Raw genomic sequence first — 6958 nt, forward strand, 5'->3', positions numbered from 1 at the left:
CATGGCCGCGAGCTCACCCTCCGAGAGGCGGAAATCAGCCACCAACTAGTACATTTTTTTAGCTCTGCTTTCAAGATTTTGCCACCTGTGTATTCATGGACGCTTTGTTCTACAGGCAAAATCAAAGGATTATCCTTCTGCCAAAGTGACGACCAAGGCAGTCGAAGAGAAAGAGAAGGTGTGAAGAATGCATGAAGCGTTGTTTTAGGGTTTTGAATGTTTGGTTACCAATCAAAACATATTGTAATATATACACTTTTATTTATTCTCAATTGTTTTGACTGCCTTTGCTCCCTAAGCAAGTCCTCGCTGCAGACACTGCGCAGGTAGCTGAAGATGTTGTTCCCATCACTGTGATGTAGGACACTTTTTTTATGTCTTGGTCTTGGTGGGACTCCTTCCACCATCGCCACCCAGCTATTGATTTTGGGAGGTACTAGAGAGCAAAGTGCAGGTCCTATGACGTAATGAATGCCGACTCCAAAGTGTTCTGGAAGTCGTTTAGCCCTTCGGTTTTAGAAACTCGAAGGACTGAGCGCGAGGCTCGCAGGATTGTGCACGGCGACCTTTATCCTCCGCATATGTTCATCGATCCGAAGCCTGAGCCGGAAGACGATAATCATGAATCTCTACCCTGTCAGTTTCAATATTGCTACCACCAAGGGCCTTCGCAAATAGTGCAACATGATGAAGGCATGAGTGCCTTGGCTACATCTTCGTCTACCACTTCATCTAATTATATCGAATCACCCTTGGATCCAGCAATGCCTTTTCATGCCAGCCAAGGCATAGCCTTTCAATTTGGCTTTAGCCAATGGTATAAAGATTTTGTAGATCCTGACATTGATGAATTTGCTGAATAAAGTCGTTATCCATGGTCTTTCATCGATTTGGACCTTCGGCTGTATCGCGTTCGAAACGTGACCCAGAAAATGTCGTCTCCCCTGACTTTGAAGCCGTAGGGACCTTTGGTAGAACCGCACGCGAAGCACCATCTAGAAAACATCGTCCCCCTCCCCCCCCCCCCCTCCGACTTTGAAGCCATAGGGACCTTCGGCAAAACCGCGCGTGAAGCATCATTTGGAAAATGCTGTCCCCCCCCCCCCCCGAATTTGAAGCCGTAGGGACCTTCGGCAGAACCGCGCGTGAAGCATCATATGGAAAATGCCATCCCCACCCCCTGACTTTGAAGCCGTAGGAACCTTCAGCAGAATCGTAAATGCGATTGCACAATTTGCGGTGATGGTTATCCAATCTTTGATTTTATTTCGCTAAATTTTCGCGTTTTGTATGTTGTCCATGTTTCGAGATTAACATTAGGTATCATGTGCCTTCGGTGCAGAGCAGGCTCTCTCAACCCCTAACTTAGTCGAGGGATGCACAGCCTTCTTTTAAAACTGAGCAGCACTTCGGCCTTTTTTTCCAAAGGTACATTTTGCCTTCAGTGCGGGGGCAGGCACTCTTAGCCCCTAACTTTTAGTCGAGAGGTGCGCCGCCTTCTTTTAGGTCGAGCAACACTTCGGCTTTTTCTTTTTTTCTCCCGAAGGTACGTTTTACCTTCGGTGTGGGGTACGCACTCTTAGTCTCTGACTTTTGGTCGAGAGGTGTGTCGCCTTCTTTTAGATCGAGCAGCACTTCAGTATTTTCTTTTTTCTCCCGAAGGTAAGTTTTTCCTTCGGTGTGGGGATAGGCACTCTTAGCCCCCGACTTTTAGTCGAGAGGTGCGTCGCCTTCTTTTAGGTTGAGCAGCACTTCGGCTCTCTTTTTTCTCCCGAAGGTACATTTTGCCTTCGGTGCGGGAGTAAACACTCTTAGCCCCTGACTTTTAGTTGGGAGATGCGTCACCTTTTTTTAGGTCGAGCAGCACTTTGGCTCTTTTTTTTTCTCCCGAATGTACATTTTGCCTTCAGTGCAGGGGCAATCACTCTTAGCATCCAACTTTTAGTCGAGATGTGCACCGCCTTCTTTTAGGTCGAGCAGCACTTCGGCTTTTTTTTAGCATTACACAGATATTCATGTAACTGAATCATAATCACATTGCCTCGTGGGCAAAGACGCTGCAGAAAGATAGATGCTTTAAAATATAGACAACTTCGAAGCGAGTAATAAGCTTCGAACTTTGCTATGGGTTTACGCTCGTCTAAAGTCGAAAAGTAAGATGTCTTTCTTTGACATTCCATACCTTGACTTTTATGGCGAGTTCTCGGCTTGCCTTTTGTCGATTGGTGTGCTTCCTTCTTGCAAATGTACACTGTTTTGTGACATTATTATATGTCCTCGTCACAAAAAAAATATATTAGGCTATGCCTAGTACACATCAATGATAAAATCTGTTTTGTCACAAATATTGGGCCCACCCACACTGCCTCATTTTCCCCCCACACCCTACTCCTTTGACCCGTCCCAAAACTCGAACCCAACACTCCAAACCTTAACACTCACCTCCGCAATGTCGTCTGCTCCACCCCCCTGATCCCTCTAGCGACCACCCCGATGGCGTTGTAATACCCCGAGTTTAGAGAAATGTAATGTGAATAGGGTAATGCGAAAATTATGACAGAGAGGGCATTGACCGCACGCTATTCCAAATGGGCAAAAAGTTGATTTTTCGATCCATAGTTTGGATGAACGATCGAAGACCGTGGATACGTAGATCTCATCAAAACAAATCCGTTTGACTTTTCATATGCCCCATTTGGTCACTCGGTGGATCCGTAGCGATCCCAATAAATTTAGAATGTTCGATAAAAAATAAAAAAAAATATCCCAACCGATCGACCGACTCGGTCACTCGGTAAGCCGTTGCATGAAGGGCCTCAAGCCCAACCCACGACCGATGCCCACACAGAACACCCTAACCCTAACCCAAGCACCACCGCCTTCTCTGTTCTGCTGCCGTCGCCAGTGAGCGCCGACGTTCTCGCTACAGCTCAGCTCCTCCTGCGACGTGCCGCATCACATCGCGCCAGCCGTCCCGCCATTTCATTGCTAGCAATATCCTGCATCACCGGCCGGCCACCGCCCCTTCACTAACCACTAGCTGCCGCCTTTCCTATGTGTGTCATGCCATGTAATCATCTGCATCTCGCATCATGTGCCATGCATTGTTCATCCATTAAGCCGCGCCGCCATCTCCATCGGTCGTCTGCTGCTCCTTGCTACTGCCTTGCTGCAGAGAAGAGGCATGAGCAAAGAAAGAACAGAGAAGAATCAAGCACTGAGAGGGAAGAACAGAAGGAAAGAAAGAAAATGAAAAGAAAGAAAAAAGAGAAAGGTGTAAACGAAAGGAGGAAGAAGGGGATTTTCTGGGATTTTGTCAGATTCATCGTCAATTCGTGCCCCGCACATCAAGGGTAACCTCTGTGTAATCCTTAGTTGTTCCCAGATAGATTTTGATTGTCAAAATTGTTGCCAAAATCTGAGAAATAATTAGGGATGGCATGATGTTAAGTACTGCATGTTAATAGACAACACCCATGAACAACTGCATTGGTCGAGTTGACATGTGAGCCACCACCTCTACTTGTTTTGCTATGAGTTGCCGAGAGAAGCAACCACTTGATTTGCAGTCATTGGAGAGTAGGCCATGTTCAGTCATTGGAGAGCAGCCCCATGCTCATTCATCCGGGAGAAGTGAAGTCATGGTTTACTCTATTATTCAGCTTGCTGTTGCAAATAAGTAGTTTGAAGTCCTCTCATAAGCATATGAAGTTCTCTCATATGCTAGTGTTGATTATCCAATTAGTAGTTATTTATTGCATGTCTTAAGCAAAGTAATCAAATAATAGTTGTTGATGCATTTTTGCTTACAAGTAACATCTTCATATTTCAGGATAAGTTTTCCAAAGACTAGAATGGGACATTTTCAACAATATGCAAGAACTTACTATACGGTGAATTTCCTGCCTCTACCTCTCTTGCCTTTTGTCAATACTCTGTTAATGATATAGGAAATCAACCTTTATACGTTTTTTCAAGCTACAAGAAATTGCAATACATGTTACATGACTGAAAAGCAACTGAATTTTATACGTTTTGAAGTGAACATTGTGTTTTCTTCAATTTGGTTGGCTCATTTTCCTAGAGAACCAATTAATATGACCAGTTTCTTCTTCTCTTATCCTGTTTTCCTGTTACAGGTTTTCACATGCCTATGTTTGTTAATGCTACTATACAGGCATTAGTTCTTGATTATATATTGCTATCATTATTGAGTCCTACTCTCAGGATGTTAATATGTGTTATCTCGTAGAGAAGACTGTAGAAGTTAGCTATTGTTCTTGATGGTTATGATAGTGTGGGGGTGGTGCCTTCCCTCTTTTGTTTTGATGGGTAATTTTTGCTCTTGGCACTGCAATCTAGCATTCAATCCAACTTGTTTCATGATTATACTAGTAGGAATTTGTATACATTAACTGCCACATGCAAATTTAATAATAGAGAAGAAACCATTGTAGCTTAAGATATAGAAATTGTTGGTGTAATGTAGTTGTTTTTTAGGTGTAATGTAGTTGTTTTTTAGGGATATACCATCATTTTCAGTTAGCAACGTTCAGAACTCCGTGGTCTTCTCAAATTAGTCCGTTGTGTGTTGTCAGCTTGTCACTGGACCTTCCAACGATAGCTTTTGAAAATCGAGAAATTTTCCATCCTCCTGGACTTCTGTCTGGCATGATCTTCGGCGCTCAATTGTGTTTGCAGCGAATCATCCGATGTTCAAATTTGGCATGCTGTCTTAGGTGACCGGTGATACTCTTCACCCTCACCTATGACTTATTATAAGTGACGGGTGGTGATTATAGGTGACGGGTGATAGCCTTCACCCATCACCTATGACCATTATATAGGTTGAGTTCTAGCCCTCCTCTGTTTCATTTTTTCTAAGTCCTAGCCCTAACTGGCGCCACCGTCTCCAACCTCCTCATCCCTGAGCCACCTCCGAGCACCAAACCACTGGCCTCCGTCCTCCCTACCCCCCTCCCCCCCCCCCCACGTCACCGCCCTCCACTGCACCTCCACCGTGTTGAGCCACGCCTCCTTCATCGACCCCCACACTACCACCACACCAAGGAGGAAGATGACCGCCACTAGCCTCCTCATCCCTGAGTTACCTCTGAGCACTAGGCCACCCACCTTCGCCCTCCCCCCCCCCCCCCACGCCGCCATCCACGCTGTCCATTGAGGAGGAATAAGTCGTCTACCATCTTCTTCCTCTCCGTGGCCGGCAACCACTCACCCATCGCCCTCGTCTCCCCGCTCTAGTCCACCTTGATCCCAACAGCGTTCTCCTTGAGCTCCACCACCACGAGGTGAGGCTCGTCGTCCATCCCTATTCCTCCCTCTCCCTTGTAATTCTAGGAAAAGTACATGTTCATGTGAACTACATGATTAACCTGCTTTTACTTGCAATCTTTAGAGAAGCCAATTAATTTGGACGACTCCTGCATAGCGTCGCTATTAGAGCAAGATTTAAAAGAGTGAACCCTAGAGTCATTGGTTGGGTTAATTTAAAATCTACTCCATAAATTACCACTGAAATTAAGTTTAATTTTCAGATTTTAAGAATGGTTGCTCTTTGTAGTTGTGCTATGTTCATGGTGGAGCACCAAATTTCCATTTATGTCCACTCACTAAGTATTTTTCTTTCCATACATCTGATGCTTGTTATAGTATTTCCAAACCTCTGTATGTTATTTTCATGGTTGATGTTTCTTTGTACTGCCAGGAGCATACCAAGTATACTAAAATGTTTACATTGACATCTTAATGAAAATTAACGTCAACCAAGTGATTGATGAGGACTAGACTAGCATTCAGGCATTTGTACGCTTGTGATTATATAGGAAAACTAATCATATTGAACCAAACCGAGCTAGAAATAAAGACAATGGAAAGAGTTTTGATTAGGATTGGATGTAAAGGAAACCATATATAATACTATTATAATATGCTTTGTGCATAATAGCTTGCAGGGAAAGTATGGTTCAGTTAATCCTATTCGACATAACTATTGTTCCTTATGCATCTATATGCAAAAAATAATAATCAGAATTGTGATTGTGGAATATGGATTGATTCACTGGGATTATGTTGCATTCCTAAATGTAATAACTTGTCTTGCTATTTAAATCATGAGGATGCTCTATATTTCAAGGACTTAAAATTGATGAGCATAAATCTATGAGAATATTGTTGATTGTAGTCAAAGCATGCAGATATAGGAATCCATTTAGCCAGATTGTTTATAAATTCTCAAATTTTTCTAAGTATAATAATCTAGTGGTCAATTAAGTATCATGGAGAAGAAGAGGACATGTGCCCCTAAGAAACCACAAGCACAGAGGATGCTCACACTAGAGGACGCTCCGGCACAACATGGGGTGGATGCAAGTAGGAGGTCGGATAGGAGCCCAAGCCCGCACCCGTCGTCCTCCTCTGGCAGAAGTGAAAGTTCGCGCTCGTGGCACAGCCCGAGCCATATTCTGTACGAGCAGGAGAGCCGACATTGGGCAAGTAGCCCCGACTACAATCCCGTCGAAGATGTATTGAAATGAGTCAACGCAATCATTGTTGGCATGCTTGGCTTATGCGAGCAAGCAACATTTGGTCCCATCTTTGTTGTGTGTCTCATCTTCTACATGTTCTTTACATTTTGGTGCTATCACTTTGTTACAATTTGAATTATTCCTATTCTATTGCACTCTTAGCATCATTTACTCCTTATCAACTAATTTGCATGGCATCCTATTCTAGCTATATCCTTATCTCTTTTCTCTCTCTCTCTCTCTTTCTTTTTTTAGATGTCTGCCAACGCATCTTCGACAGCATCCTTTGACCCGTCATATGGCTGTAAGGAAGCGCACTCTCCAAGTCAGACAATTGGTAGTTGTGCACGATCCCGAAAGCCAAGGACACAAACACAGTGGCCAACGGACAAGGTTACCATCACGGAAATCGA

Source organism: Phragmites australis, chromosome 14 (genome assembly GCF_958298935.1).
Source record: "Phragmites australis chromosome 14, lpPhrAust1.1, whole genome shotgun sequence".
NCBI lineage: Eukaryota > Viridiplantae > Streptophyta > Magnoliopsida > Poales > Poaceae > Phragmites > Phragmites australis.